General features: G+C 33.8%; 1 protein-coding gene and 1 long non-coding RNA gene across 2 annotated transcripts in view; both read left to right on the top strand.

Annotated features, from left to right (window-relative positions):
• LOC126763917 (ER membrane protein complex subunit 2-like) overlaps nt 1-16,767 on the top strand; it is a 109,347-nt gene that overhangs the window by 13,280 nt on the left and 79,300 nt on the right. The window lies entirely within an intron of this gene.
• LOC126764034 (uncharacterized) lies at nt 9,700-10,291 on the top strand. The gene is made up of 2 exons (XR_007667795.1): nt 9,700-9,786; nt 10,127-10,291. It is a non-coding gene; the product is annotated as an uncharacterized LOC126764034 (long non-coding RNA).

Below are 16,767 nucleotides of genomic sequence, written 5' to 3' on the forward strand. Positions count from 1 at the left end.
ACCTTACGTACATATTTCACAAAAGAACCAAAAGAAATAATTCCCCAATGACAGGAAATAAATAACACATTAGCCTTTCGCATAGAATTATTTTCTGCATTCGCTTCAAAAAAAAATAACCCTGGTCGGACCAGCACATTGGCTTGATCAGTTCCTTCGCGTTGAACTCCATTCTGCATTGGTGGCCTTCGGCCACGCTTCAAAAAAATAACCCTGGTCGGATCAACACCTGGGCGTGCTCAGTTCTTTCGCGTTCAACTCCTTTTTGGCCGATCCAACAGCAGGATTTATCAAGATAATAAAAATTCTGAAAGACTTTACATTACTCATTACACGATAATGAATTTTGTAATGACGTCATAATCACTTTGTTATTTTATTTTTATTCCATTACAAAATATATGTAAATATGGTAACAAGAATTTTTTTGCTTGTTTGCAACCATTTTCTTATTGTATGAATAAATGGATTTCAACTAAAGTTTATTATGGAATTAAAGTAATTTTTACACTATTTAATATAAAATAAATAGTTAGAAACGAATAAGTGAAGTTTTAATGGACATAAAAGCTAAAAATTTAAGTGTAAAATTAATTTTAAATCGGAGAAACACGCGTTTTAAATAGTTGAATTTTTGAACTTTAAATGCAAATATCTCAAAAACCATAAGTCAGCGGCAACTATTTATGTATCTTTTCTTGTTTTGGAGGACCTCCTCTATCCGTACATACCCATTTTAACCCCGAAATCGGGGGATGCTATTCTAAATCCCAGCCCGTGGCAGTGGTCCGATTAAGTCAGTCTACGAATATTTTAAGGGGTTATATACAATTAGAAGGCCGAAAAATGTGGTTTTTCAGAATTTTTTATGAGAAAATTTTTAAGTTTACTGTATTTTAAAACTTTGTATTGGTAAAAATATTTATTTCGAAAGAACCTACTGCTGATCTGCGGGAGCTCCTTTCAAAAAAGACGTTTTGCGATGACTACTATATCTCTAAACTGGATCCTCTGAAATTAAAAAAGCCAAACAGATTTCGTTAACGTAATGTAAAATCTAATAATTAATCGAAGGAATGAGCTAAACAAAATTTTTTGACAAAATGTGGGTTTCTCAAAAAAAAAAATCAATTTTTGACCAAAATTTCGCCCTTTAATTGTTTATAAAAAAACAACGGTGAGAAAAAAATTTTTCATTAATTTCTAAAAAATATATTTAAGAAGCTCGTATTAAAACTTGGGATTAATTGATTTAGCCGTTTTCGAGTTATGTTGATCACCGACTTTGAAAAACATTTTGAGAAAAACGCGTTAAAAGTATGGAATGCACTTCCAAGCACTCTAAAACGCCTTTTCAAATTTGCGTGAAACTTCGAAAATATTCACCGGAACGATATGAAATTTTGTGTGTATTAAATATATTTACATTAAGAAAAAAATAAAGAAAGCCCGATTTTTAGAAAATTCTAACTGTATATAACCCATTAATTTTTACTCAAGTTGCAACTTGTACGGATAGGCGGACGGACGGACGGACAGTCACCCGGACTTCTACTCGCCTCTTAATCCTGATAATTTATATATACATATATGTATATACATATATAACCTTTCTCTATTAGATTTAGATGATACAAACAACCGTTAGTTAAGAAACTTTGTCAACTTAGTTTTTTTATACTCATACAACCAGTTGCTACGAGTATTACAGTTTTGTTCACTCAACGGTTGTACGTATCACCTAAAACTAATCGAGATAGTATAGGATAAAGTTGAAATCCGGTTGACTGTCTGTCTGTCCATCCATCCGTTCGTACATGCAAACTGTAACTTGAGTAAAAATCGAGATATCTCGATGAAACTTGATATGAGGGCTCCTTAGTACAAAAAAATTCGAGTTCGTATATGGATGTAATCAGACCACTGCCACGCCCACAAATCGCCATTAACCGCAAACTTATAAAGTGTCATAACTAAGCACTAAATTAAGATAGTGGGCGTGGTCCCGCCCTATAACAAATTTAATGTACATATCTCCTAAACTACTTAAGATACCATAACCAAATTTGCTGAGTGCAAATCTTATAAGAACTTCTACCAATAGTGTGAAAATGGATGAAATCGGAGGTTAACCCCTTTCACTCCCCATACAACGGTACTGTTCAAAACTACTAAAAGCACGATAAATCAATAACTGAATACTCCTCAGAGACATTAAATTCGGTAAGATGGTATAAGAGGGCCGGCGTGAAAATTGGACGATGGGCGTGACACCGCCCACTTTTTGATGAAATCCCATATCTCGGGACCTGGCCAACCGATTGCGACAAAATTTAATACATGGCATTCTTCTCTCATTTTTATTGTTATTGTGAAAAAACGCCTTCTTCCCTTATATCACAATTTTAAACTCCACTTGATTTGTTCAATTTCTAGTACACAAATCAAGAAGCAATTAATATAACGGGATAAAACAAAAATTTTTTAGTGTGAGCCACCTTATGACCAAACATTTTTTAAATCCAAAAAAAACTGTTCAAGCGCCGAGGTACCGAATATTTAGACCCCGTTACCTATTGTTGACTTTTGATCGAAAATGTCTGTCAATATGTGATATATACAATTGAAATGAAGGGATAATCCGTCTCTTATGATGGTAGTATGTCTATACTTACAGTGGACCAATAAAGTTTACATACACCTTCTTCTATTAAATTACGACACGTTTATTTGTTTTAAAATTAATAAATTTTGTAGTTTTTTTGTATCCATTTCAAAAGATGTACATATATTTAACATTAAATATAGCATATCAAAATATTTTTTTTTTTTACACAAACAAAAAAAATTTATGCTAAAGCTTAAAATTAGCATAATTTATATCAAAAAAGTTTACCTACACTAATGATTATTTATATAAATCAAAAGTAATCACAATACTTTTAGCGGTTTTTGGCCTACATTTTGTTGCTATTATTGTCCCTAGATATCGATGTATGCTCCCCACTCAATTTCTAGTATTATTTCCGGATATTTTAACCACTAAGTCCATGATCCAGCTTTTTGGCCTTATTTTGATGAAATTCGATGTTTTCGAATACAGTTTTCCAAAAAGTTCCAGATATTTTGAATAGGAGTAATGTATGGTGATTGCGGGACCTATGGAATTATTTTTAATTCCATACCAACCATTCACTTACTAGATACAATGTGCATTTTGGGTCGGTATCCTGTTGGAAATTTATTTTCCTGCTATTAACAGCCGATTTAAGCACACTTAAAATTTAAATTATTTTGTTAAAATGTTCAGATACATGTGTTTATCCATTTTTGAAATGTACCCGAAAAATAAATCCCCAAACAGTAGGGAATGTGTTGAATAGTGCTGGTTTTCATAGACGAATCGCACGTCGTAAGCCATACATAAGTAAGGTTAATAAAAAGAAGAGGTCGGCGGTTGCTAAACAATATTTAAACAAACCGTATTGGTTTTGGGAAAACAGTGTGTTCACCGACGAATCGGAATTTAATATATTTGGCTCGAATTTATCACGAAAAGTGTGGAGAAAGATCAATGAAGAGTCGCAAGGAAAAAATGTATTGCCAACGGTAAAGCACGGTTGGAGTAATGTTATGGTTCGGGAGTATATGGCTGCATCAGGAGTTGGACATTTGGACTTTTTTAGTGAAAAAATAAATAAGCATACATATGTACCTGAACATTTTAACAAAATAATTAAAATTTTAAGTGTGCTTAAATCGGCTGTTAATAGCAGGAAAATCAATTTCCAACAGGATACCGACACTGAATGCACATTGTATCGTGACATTATCATCACATTGTTGTACGTGAATGGTTGTTATGGAATTAAAATAACTCCATAGGTCCCGCAATCACCATACATTCATTAGTGTACGTAAACTTTTTTGATATAAATTATGTTTATTTCAAGCTTTAGCATTAATTTTTTTATTAGTGTAAAAAAAAATATTTTGAAATGCTATATTTAATGTTAAATATACATCTTTTAAAATGGATAGAAAAAAACTACAAAATTTATTCATTTTAAAACAAATAAACGTGTCGTAATTTAATAGAACTAGGAGTATGAAAACTATTGGTTCACTGTATGTCAAAAGTGGGTTGAATCGGAATTAGCCCCCAAATACTTAATGTACATATTTTCGAACTTCCGAGTGACTTTGTACTGCATATATCGGCTGATATCTGAGTTATATTAATTGTTCAATTCACAACCTGTCGTAAAGCATCGTAAAATCGTAAAATTATAAATTTTTACACTTGTTTTTTTATAATTTTACAATTTCACGATGCTTTACGACAGGTTGTGAATTGCTCAAATGAAAATGAACTAGCGTGTTTTACTCATAACACTGAATCTTTGTGCCTAAAATATATAAGTTTGAGCGAAAACTTGACTAACCCTCCATATAACTATTATTAGGATTTTCGAACATCCGGCTGACTTTACTCTATATGATTGGTTTTACAAGAGGCTTTGTTTTTTGCAAGTTGCAAAATTAAAAAATGTTCGGTTGCACTCAAACTTAGACCTTCCTTACTTTTTAAATCATACATAAACGGTTTAAAGACAAGGAACAACAACTTTTGTTGGATTCAGCTCATCATGGAACACCCATACAGTGGACTGTGCTGTATACTTTCGGGTTCATACTCGTAAATTCATGATCACGATGTCATAGACGGGTTTTCGAAGCACCGTTTTTGTTGTTCAAGTTTTGTTGTAGCGGCAGAAAACATACAACAACAACAACAAATCGACAAGAGACTATTTTGAGTGACTGACAAAGTGTGGGGGATTCAACATAAAAATTTTGTGGGCTTCGGTATTCATTATGCAGAATATCGAATCATTTATCTGTTCCGCCAACTCTATGCCCTAGCATAGATCGTGGTGTGTGTTAAAGTGTCATTGCACCAAAACATTCTCCCACGGAGCGCACCGATGTTCAAGTGATATCCTGTTAAGTAATATGTAATTTTACGGATTATATACATACAGTAGCTCCAAGCGAAACTCGTACACCCCTAAAATATTTGGTTTTACTTAAAATACGGGGAATTACTATTGCAATAAAAATTGATGTTTTATTTCATTAACGTATTGGGTAATTCATTAAATGACAAAAACAAATTTTTGAATAATCTTTTATTTATAAAAGTAAAAATACATTATCTAAAAAGTCTTCATTTTCAATGCAAAAGCCAAACTCGTACATTTTTAATTTAACAGGCAACACTATTTCCACGCATATCTAACTTCAAGTAATTTTTAAAGTGTTATTCGGGGAAGTCCCAAGTAACAAAGTTCATTGGAAAATTTTGAATATCGCGTCATTTATCGAAAAAGGATAATAAAAAAAGTGAAATGGGCAGACAAAGGGGACAAACCAGTGTTGAAGTGCGGGAACTAGTAATTCGTCATTACGAAAACAAAAAATCGCTTCGGGAAATATCTGAAATTGTAGATCGAAGCCGATCGACCGTTCAGTACATCATTAAACAGTACAAGAGAGATAAAACTGTGAAAAATAGATCGAAAGTTGCAAATAATAAAATTTTCTCTGCTAGTGATTAACAGTATATTCTACGCCAAGTCAAAAAATATCCATTTATAAGTGCACCGAAACTCGTAACAATCGCCGAAAATGATTTGGGGAAAAAGTGTTGCCCACAAACCATAAGAAATATATTGAATAAGGCTGATTATAACGGCAGAAGAGCGAGGCAAAAGCCTCTTATCAACGAACGTAATCAAAAAGCAAGACTACGATTTGCAAAGAAACATCAATCAAAAGATTTCTCGTTTTGGAAAAACGTTCTATTCACAGATGAAAGCAAGTTTAATCTTTTCGGTTCGGGCGGTAGACCCTATGTATGGAGAAGGTCAAATGAGGCGCTTCTTGCCGAAAATATGAAGCTCACAGTAAAGCACGGTGGCGGATCGGTAATGTTGTGGAGATCATTTTCTGCACAGGGACCTGGAGAATTGCATTTCATTGAGGGTATTACGAATCACGCTATGTATATGAACATTTTGAAAGAAAAATTGCCACTTTGTAAAGAAAAACTGGGCCTTGTCGAGGATTTGCATTTTTACCAGGACAATGACCCAAAGCATAGGGCTTATAATGTGCGGTCGTGGTTGCTTTCCGCATGTCATCGATACACCAGCCCAGAGTCCAGATTTAAACCCCATTGAGAACTTGTGGAGCTATCTCGATACGAAAGTGCACCAGCGTAAAATAAGTTCAAAGGACGAGTTTAAGAGGATCCTCCAGGATGAATGGCAAAAAATTGAACCCAGTTTTTGTGGAAAGCTTGTTAAAAGTATGCCAAATATTACAAATGGTTATCAAAAACAAAGGAATGCATACAAAATATTAATATTAACATTACTTTTACTTTTATATAATGTACGAGTTTCACTTTGGCATTGAATTACATGCTATTTTACTTTTTTACCTCACTTAAAGTGTATTTGAACTAAATGTTTAATAGTTTTGATTATTTTGTTTTTGTTACGTAGTAATATACTAATAAAATATGCAAACGTTTTTTTGAAAGCGCCTATTTTATTTATGATTTTTGGGAATTTAATAATTTTTTTTGACTTGTACGAGTTTCGCTTGGAGCTACTGTTCATTAAATCGATCGAGCTCGACATCGCCTGATTGGAAAGCATGACCTGTCATTCTATTGTAGTAATGGTCGATGCCATTATACATAGGTTGTTGCGAGGGGAACTCGTGTTTTACTAGTTTAGCAGTTGTGTGTTGGCTATGAGGGGTCATATAATTTGTAATTCAATCCGCTTGCGTTTTAAGACCTGAACTGGTCTTAAGATCGTTCCATCCATTGTATTCATTACGCCTAATCGACCGTCGTTTGGTCGGAGCCTTTTGCGCATATGCAGTAGTAAAATTCCGATTTGAAGTAACTCAAATGATTTGTACCAATAAAATTGCAAGTGTATACTATACCTTTTTATACTCTCGCAACAAAGTTGCTAAAGAGAGTATTATAGTTTTGTTCACATAACGGTTGTTTGTAAGTCCTAAAACTAAAAGAGTCAGATATAGGGTTATATATACCAAAGTGATCAGGGTGACGAGTAGAGTTGAAATCCGGATGTCTGTCTGTCCGTCCGTCCGTCTGTCCGTCCGTCCGTGCAAGCTGTAACTTGAGTAAAAATTGAGATATCATGATGAAACTTGGTACACATATTCCTTGGCTCCATAAGAATGTTAAGTTCGAAGATGGGCAAAATCGGCCCACTGCCACGCCCACAAAATGGCGGAAACCGAAAATCTATAAAGTGTCATAACTAAGCCATAAATAGAGATATTAAAGTGAAATTTGGCACAAAGGATCGCATTAGGGAGGGGCATATTTGGACGTAATTTTTTTGGAAAAGTGAGCGTGACCCCGCCCCTACTAAGTTTAATGTATATATCTCGGAAACTACTATAGCTATGTCAACCAAACTCTATAGAGTCGTTTCCTTCCGGCATTTCCATATACAGTTTAAAAATTGAAGAAATCGGATAATAACCACGCCCTTCTCCCATACAAAGGTTATGTTGAAAATCACTAAAAGTGCGTTAACGGACTAACAAAAAACGTCAGAAACACTAAATTTTCCGGAAGAAATTGCAGAAGGAAGCCTGCACCCAGGCGTTTTTTAAAAATTGAAAATGGGCGTGGCCTCGCCCACTTATGGACCAAAACCCATATCTCAGGAACTACTAGACCGATTTCAATGAAATTCGGTATATAATATTTTCTTAACACTCTGATGACATGTACGAAATATGGGTGAAATCGGTTCACAACCACGCCTTCTTCCAATATAACGCTATTTTGAATTCCATCTGATGCCTTCTGTGTATAATATATACATTAGGAACCAATGATGATAGCGGAATAAAACTTTACACAAATACGGTATTTGAAAAATATGTAAATGACGTATAATGAAATCTCGATTATCACTTTATCATGCGAGAGTATAAAATGTTCGGTGACACCCGAACTTAGCCCTTCCTTACTTGTTTATTTTACTCTCACAACATGCAATAGTTAAGTTATAGACAAAGTACAATAGTTATGTTCACTTGACGGTTGTTTGTAGCATATTAGACTAATTAAAATTAATATGGATTTATATACATTCAAATGATCTGTATAACGAGTGGAGTTCTTGTTCGTCCGTAGTTTATAATTTATAAAAGTGGGTGGGTGCCGCCTCCTAATGAGTTTAATGTACATAATGTTCTTTTTACACGTGTGGCTTTCAAGAAGAAAGAAAAGCTTTCAAGAAGCAATAAATTGCAATTGGAATGATTGATTGTACTCATATAAAAATTAAAAAAAACCCACAAAACAAAGTGCTGAGTATATTTGTAGAAAAGGCTTCCTCTCTATAAATGTGCAGGCAACTTGTGTTGGAAAAAAAACTTTTTACAAGCGTTGACATAACCTGGCCTGGTTCAGTTCATGAATATTGATTAATTATTTATTAATAAATTTCATCGTTCATGGAACTCCAAGTTACTTTCCACAAGTTTTTATTGCAAAATCTGCATTTTAACAGAAAGCACTTTGTTTTGCTTTAACAAAACAAGCCTCTGCAGACTTTGAAAATTCAACTCCCTTGTCTCATCAGTCTGATAGCGACTCAAAACTGCTGTTAACTTTTTGTTAACCTTCAAAAATAAACAACATATAGCAATATGTAAAATAAAAAAAATTACATGTTCCTGTTTTTTTTGTTGCTGATGTCTCTTCTAATGTATCAAACGTACATTGGTTCCAAGACAGAGATGAACTGTAAAAAAATAAACGTAGAGCGAAATCAACAACAAAATTTGGAACGGTGCACTTACTTGGCAATTTGTTGAGGTGTTACAATTAACACAAAGCAATTGTAAGAAATCATTTGTGAGTATAGCGCTGCCGGGGAGGCGGGAGCGTGCCTATAAATAGTGACCCGGTAGCCGAGGTTCTCCCTATATTATCGGAGCTCTTTAACGAGGAATATTTAAACGGAAACGATAATGTATATGCGTATGGGTTATAACTGGCTCAGTTATTAGTCGATGAATGCCAGCCGACTTTATCGTCTTTCCACGATTGAGAACCGGTTCATCATGTGCAGTTCACTAGAATGTCGATTGGACTCCAGTGTGAAATGATGGAGCCATGTTTTTATTGTCACATACCGACACAAAAATTCGGTTTTATTACGATTAATGAGAACTCAAACAGAATGTACGATGTAAACGATCGCAGCCGCAATTTTGATCTAAAACAAAAATTTTAAAACGGTTATTAATCTATAGAAGCTTTTTTTTGAAGTTTGAAAAAAAATGGCAGCGTTTGAATCATATCTCACAAAGAGCTGCAGCTAAGTATATGATCCAAACTTTCTGAGAACGAATGTTACTGAATGGATGGTTTTATATGACAACGAACCCCACACCACACATAACGGTAATGTTGAGCCATTATCTTAATATACTTTTATTTACAATATAAAAATTGGAAGTCGGATTACAACCAACGTATGATTCTTTCACTTTACATTTAAGGGGCTATACCAGTGTGACACTTTCAAAAAAAAATTTTTTTTTTGCTTTTTTCGATAGCTTATATATATTCAAAAATATCCTGTGAAATCGGCGAGGTCGTATTTTAAATAGTTTTTGAATGGCAGCGTTCTAAATAGCGACCGCTCAGAGGTGCAAACATATACAATAAGTGAAACTTTAAACGCGTTTTTCTCGAAACGACATTTTTCAAATTTGCTGACATTATAACTCAACGAGAAATTAACCAATCGACTTCAAATTAAAACTGGATATAGTTGAATACATTTGCTATACAATAGACTACGATCTTTTTGATTGGCTGAAAATTGTCAATTTGGCATTAAAAAACGACAATTTTTTTCGTAAAAAAACGATTTTTTTTTTCAAAATGGCGCCATTTTCTTAATTTTTGATATTTTTCAAAGATCGTAGTCCATTGTATAGAATATATATTTAAGTTTAATAAACATTTTGAATTTTTTTGTTTCAGCTACTCAATCGACCGGAATCATGCCAGCAGTTGAGGCACTTTTTTTTTGGCACTTCCGCAGACAGCACATTAGCAGCTCCGTTATTTTTCAATATTTTTGTAAATTTTTTTTTTTTTAATATAGCTAAAAATATACTTTATTACGTCCATAGAACGTCGAAACAATCAATCTAGTACTTTCTTTTAGAAAAATTCACGAAAATCGCCTAATTTTTCATGCGTCACACTGGTATAGCCCCTTAAGCACTATTGAAGTTATCGAAATAATATTTTGCGCAATAGTATGAAGGTAATCCATTTCACGTCTAAAAAATGTCGAAATTAGACGATTACTTATTAAGCCGTCCGATACCGAATATGTGAATTCCAGTGCCTATGGCCGACTGTTTACCAAAATTACTGGTTTATCTTTGAAATCTATTGCAATTCGTTTGACTCATATAGTATGTCGGTCAATAGTGTGAGTTTGAAAATAATATATTGTCACGCCAAAAATGGCTACAATCGAGTCGATACTTCTATACAATGATTTTCAAACTTCCGATTGACTTGATATCTTATATTTCGGTCAATCTGTCAGATAATGTGACAAAACTAACCCTAATATAAGAATAAGGGTTCAGATATGTATCTTAGCTAAAAATTAAATTAATGTATGAGTATAATACTGGATATACTATAGTTTAATGCCATCATAATACCCACATAATGTAGATAAAAAAATGGAATTGAAATAAAAGGTTAAAGTTTGCTAGTACGTTGGCTTTAGAAGACTGGCTATCTCTTCTGGTTTTAGCGGATTTGTTTACAGAATTGTAGCAAGAAATTAGATAACAAATTAAAATGATTGCTGAGTTTAATATTTCTTCCTGTTGTCCTCTTTTTCTTCTTCCTTACATTTCCTTCATCTTTTGCAAATTTGAATAAAAACACGTACTTAAAAAAATCTATGTGCAAATGGTGAGTAAATCGTGATATTTTTGTTTAATTAAGACATTTCATCCTCTCCATATCTTAACCACCTATAAAGCATACATTGTATAACATATATATGAAAATACGTTTACAAAAGGCAAAAAATCGAATCTTTGTTGCGTGCACGCAACGTTAACACTTTGCTGAACAAATGAATTTGACTTTTCGACGTTTTTTTTGAAATTTTTAGACGTCATTCATTATTTTTTGGTTTTCGTGATTAACAAAACAAAAACGTTAATGGATACTTCTATATTTTTGTTATCTTTATTCGTATTATGTGCTTTACAAGTAGGGCGAATCGTGTTCGGTTCTAGTTTTTACGACTGTGAGGCTCGACTTCCTCCGCCAAGTGGCTTGAGCGCTCTTGCGCTCTCAATCACATTAGACACTGGAAAAGTATAAGTATAAATAGTGCGCTGAAGTATGTGATTGTGAAACTCTTTATACATATTATAAGTCAAAGGAGGACGAGATCTTTCTGTAGTCAGAAGTAGTGTAGGGAAAACGAAAATGAAGAACAGAGGACAAATTTGAACGAGAACACAATCATTTTTTACATCGCTCCGTCAACTGTTGGTGTATTGAGCAATAACGAGCAAATCAATGATGAGGATAACACAGACGACATCGATCATACTCTCGAAGTCGCTGGTGAGATTGAAGAAAATTATGATTGAAATGACACTCTGATGACATGTACGAAATATGGGTGAAATCGGTTCACAACCACGCCTTCTTCCAATATAACGCTATTTTGAATTCCATCTGATGCCTTCTGTGTATAATATATACATTAGGAACCAATGATGATAGCGGAATAAAACTTTACACAAATACGGTATTTGAAAAATATGTAAATGACGTATAATGAAATCTCGATTATCACTTTATCATGCGAGAGTATAAAATGTTCGGTGACACCCGAACTTAGCCCTTCCTTACTTGTTTATTTTACTCTCACAACATGCAATAGTTAAGTTATAGACAAAGTACAATAGTTATGTTCACTTGACGGTTGTTTGTAGCATATTAGACTAATTAAAATTAATATGGATTTATATACATTCAAATGATCTGTATAACGAGTGGAGTTCTTGTTCGTCCGTAGTTTATAATTTATAAAAGTGGGTGGGTGCCGCCTCCTAATGAGTTTAATGTACATAATGTTCTTTTTACACGTGTGGCTTTCAAGAAGAAAGAAAAGCTTTCAAGAAGCAATAAATTGCAATTGGAATGATTGATTGTACTCATATAAAAATTAAAAAAAACCCACAAAACAAAGTGCTGAGTATATTTGTAGAAAAGGCTTCCTCTCTATAAATGTGCAGGCAACTTGTGTTGGAAAAAAAACTTTTTACAAGCGTTGACATAACCTGGCCTGGTTCAGTTCATGAATATTGATTAATTATTTATTAATAAATTTCATCGTTCATGGAACCCCAAGTTACTTTCCACAAGTTTTTATTGCAAAATCTGCATTTTAACAGAAAGCACTTTGTTTTGCTTTAACAAAACAAGCCTCTGCAGACTTTGAAAATTCAACTCCCTTGTCTCATCAGTCTGATAGCGACTCAAAACTGCTGTTAACTTTTTGTTAACCTTCAAAAATAAACAACATATAGCAATATGTAAAATAAAAAAAATTACATGTTCCTGTTTTTTTTGTTGCTGATGTCTCTTCTAATGTATCAAACGTACATTGGTTCCAAGACAGAGATGAACTGTAAAAAAATAAACGTAGAGCGAAATCAACAACAAAATTTGGAACGGTGCACTTACTTGGCAATTTGTTGAGGTGTTACAATTAACACAAAGCAATTGTAAGAAATCATTTGTGAGTATAGCGCTGCCGGGGAGGCGGGAGCGTGCCTATAAATAGTGCCCCGGTAGCCGAGGTTCTCCCTATATTATCGGAGCTCTTTAACGAGGAATATTTAAACGGAAACGATAATGTATATGCGTATGGGTTATAACTGGCTCAGTTATTAGTCGATGAATGCCAGCCGACTTTATCGTCTTTCCACGATTGAGAACCGGTTCATCATGTGCAGTTCACTAGAATGTCGATTGGACTCCAGTGTGAAATGATGGAGCCATGTTTTTATTGTCACATACCGACACAAAAATTCGGTTTTATTACGATTAATGAGAACTCAAACAGAATGTACGATGTAAACGATCGCAGCCGCAATTTTGATCTAAAACAAAAATTTTAAAACGGTTATTAATCTATAGAAGCTTTTTTTTTGAAGTTTGAAAAAAAATGGCAGCGTTTGAATCATATCTCACAAAGAGCTGCAGCTAAGTATATGATCCAAACTTTCTGAGAACGAATGTTACTGAATGGATGGTTTTATATGACAACGAACCCCACACCACACATAACGGTAATGTTGAGCCATTATCTTAATATACTTTTATTTACAATATAAAAATTGGAAGTCGGATTACAACCAACGTATGATTCTTTCACTTTACATTTAAGGGGCTATACCAGTGTGACACTTTCAAAAAAAAATTTTTTTTTTGCTTTTTTCGATAGCTTATATATTCAAAAATATCCTGTGAAATCGGCGAGGTCGTATTTTAAATAGTTTTTGAATGGCAGCGTTCTAAATAGCGACCGCTCAGAGGTGCAAACATATACAATAAGTGAAACTTTAAACGCGTTTTTCTCGAAACGACATTTTTCAAATTTGCTGACATTATAACTCAACGAGAAATTAACCAATCGACTTCAAATTAAAACTGGATATAGTTGAATACATTTGCTATACAATAGACTACGATCTTTTTGATTGGCTGAAAATTGTCAATTTGGCATTAAAAAAACGACAATTTTTTTCGTAAAAAAACGATTTTTTTTTCAAAATGGCGCCATTTTCTTAATTTTTGATATTTTTCAAAGATCGTAGTCCATTGTATAGAATATATATTTAAGTTTAATAAACATTTTGAATTTTTTTGTTTCAGCTACTCAATCGACCGGAATCATGCCAGCAGTTGAGGCACTTTTTTTTTTGGCACTTCCGCAGACAGCACATTAGCAGCTCCGTTATTTTTCAATATTTTTGTAAATTTTTTTTTTTAATATAGCTAAAAATATACTTTATTACGTCCATAGAACGTCGAAACATTCAATCTAGTACTTTCTTTTAAAAAAATTCACGAAAATCGCCTAATTTTTCATGCGTCACACTGGTATAGCCCCTTAAGCACTATTGAAGTTATCGAAATAATATTTTGCGCAATAGTATGAAGGTAATCCATTTCACGTCTAAAAAATGTCGAAATTAGACGATTACTTATTAAGCCGTCCGATACCGAATATGTGAATTCCAGTGCCTATGGCCGACTGTTTACCAAAATTACTGGTTTATCTTTGAAATCTATTGCTATTCGTTTGACTCATATAGTATGTCGGTCAATAGTGTGAGTTTGAAAATAATATATTGTCACGCCAAAAATGGCTACAATCGAGTCGATACTTCTATACAATGATTTTCAAACTTCCGATTGACTTGATATCTTATATTTCGGTCAATCTGTCAGATAATGTGACAAAACTAACCCTAATATAAGAATAAGGGTTCAGATATGTATCTTAGCAAAATTAAATTAATGTATGAGTATAATACTGGATATACTATAGTTTAATGCCATCATAATGCCCACATAATGTAGATAAAAAAAATGGAATTGAAATAAAGGTTAAAGTTTGCTAGTACGTTGGCTTTAGAAGACTGGCTGATCTCTTCTGGTTTTAGCGGATTTGTTTACAGAATTGTAGCAAGAAATTAGATAACGAATTAAAATGATTGCTGAGTTTAATATTTCTTCCTGTTGTCCTCTTTTTCTTCCTTAACCCATTTCCTTCATCTTTTGCAAATTTGAATAAAAACACGTACTTAAAAAAAATCTATGTGCCGTGTGAGTGAGGAATCGTGATATTTTTGTTTACTTGGAAGACATTTCATCCTCTCCATATCTTAACCACCTATAAAGCATACATTGTATAACATATATATGAAAATACGTTTACAAAAAGGCAAGAAAATCGAATCTTTGTTGCGTGCACGCAACGTTAACACTTTGCTGAACAAATGAATTTGACTTTTCGACACGTTTCTTTTTGAAATTTTTAGACGTCATTCATTATTTTTTTGGTTTTTCGTGATTAACAAAACAAAAACGTTAATGGATACTTCTATATTTTTGTTATCTTTATTCGTATTATGTGCTTTACAAGTAGGGCGAATCGTGTTCGGTTCTAGTTTTTACGACTGTGAGGCTCGACTTCCTCCGCCAAGTGGCTTGAGCGCTCTTGCGCTCTCAATCACATTAGACACTGGAAAAGTATAAGTATAAATAGTGCGCTGAAGTATGTGATTGTGAAACTCTTTATACATATTATAAGTCAAAGGAGGACGAGATCTTTCTGTAGTCAGAAGTAGTGTAGGGAAAACGAAAATGAAGAACAGAGGACAAATTTGAACGAGAACACAATCATTTTTTACATCGCTCCGTCAACTGTTGGTGTATTGAGCAATAACGAGCAAATCAATGATGAGGATAACACAGACGACATCGATCATACTCTCGAAGTCGCTGGTGAGATTGAAGAAAATTATGATTGAAATGAATTTCAATTTTATTCGGTAATTTTGAATTTCAATAATACTGAGAAAAAATGGGAAGCCAATTTGCTTTGGCTTCAAACTGTGGTGCCTCTGTGGCACTCGGTCCATTGGAATCCATTAAGAATCTGGAGACTCCTGCGGTTTACTTCGACAATTTCTTTATATCGCATTATTTACTTTGCTTGCTGAATAAAAGGACGATTTGAATACATTTATTTCACAATGACCTACGATCTTTTTGATTGGTTGAAAATTGTCAATTTGGCATTAACAAAACGACCATTTTTTTTACCTAAAACACGATTTTTTTCAAAATTACGCCATTTTGTTAATTTTTGATGTTTTCCAAAGATCGTAGGTCATTGTATAGGAAATATCTGTAGGTTTAATAAACTTTTTAAATTTTTTTGTATCAGCTACTCATTCTGCCGGAATCAAGTCAGCATTTTTTTGGCACCTCCGAAGACAGACCATAACTCTGTTATTTTTCAACTCCTTTGTAAAAAAAACCTTAAAATATTGCTGAAATTACGTTCAAAGAAGTTCCAAATATTCAATCGCGTACTTTCTCTTAAAAAAATTCACGAAAATCGCCTAATGCGATCATGCGGTACACTGGTATAGTTCCTTAAGTGGGTTTACATCATGGAAACTAGTTCGCGAGTAGTAGAGCGCCACAGAGTTCAAGTCGTGGTAGACTTAGCGTTTTTAAAGGTGCAACTTTTGCTTTTGCCACTTGTAGTGGCTTGTGGTTGCGGTATCGCTTTGTGTGCGCACATACATAGATAGTGGCATAATATGCCTTTTCAGAGGCGTCGCAGAAGCCGTGTAGTTCCACTTTGTATTCGGGGGAATAGTTTAACCAACGTGGAATTTGTATCTGAGACCATTTTTCTAAGCGAAGAGGTTTCACTTGTTCGTCCCTGTCGGTTCCGTCTAGCCATAATTCTTGAATCATAATTTTTGCTTGTATTATAATTGGCGAAAGCCATCCTGCGGGATCGAAAAGTTTTGCCACCGAGG

Source organism: Bactrocera neohumeralis, unplaced genomic scaffold (genome assembly GCF_024586455.1).
Source record: "Bactrocera neohumeralis isolate Rockhampton unplaced genomic scaffold, APGP_CSIRO_Bneo_wtdbg2-racon-allhic-juicebox.fasta_v2 cluster09, whole genome shotgun sequence".
NCBI lineage: Eukaryota > Metazoa > Arthropoda > Insecta > Diptera > Tephritidae > Bactrocera > Bactrocera neohumeralis.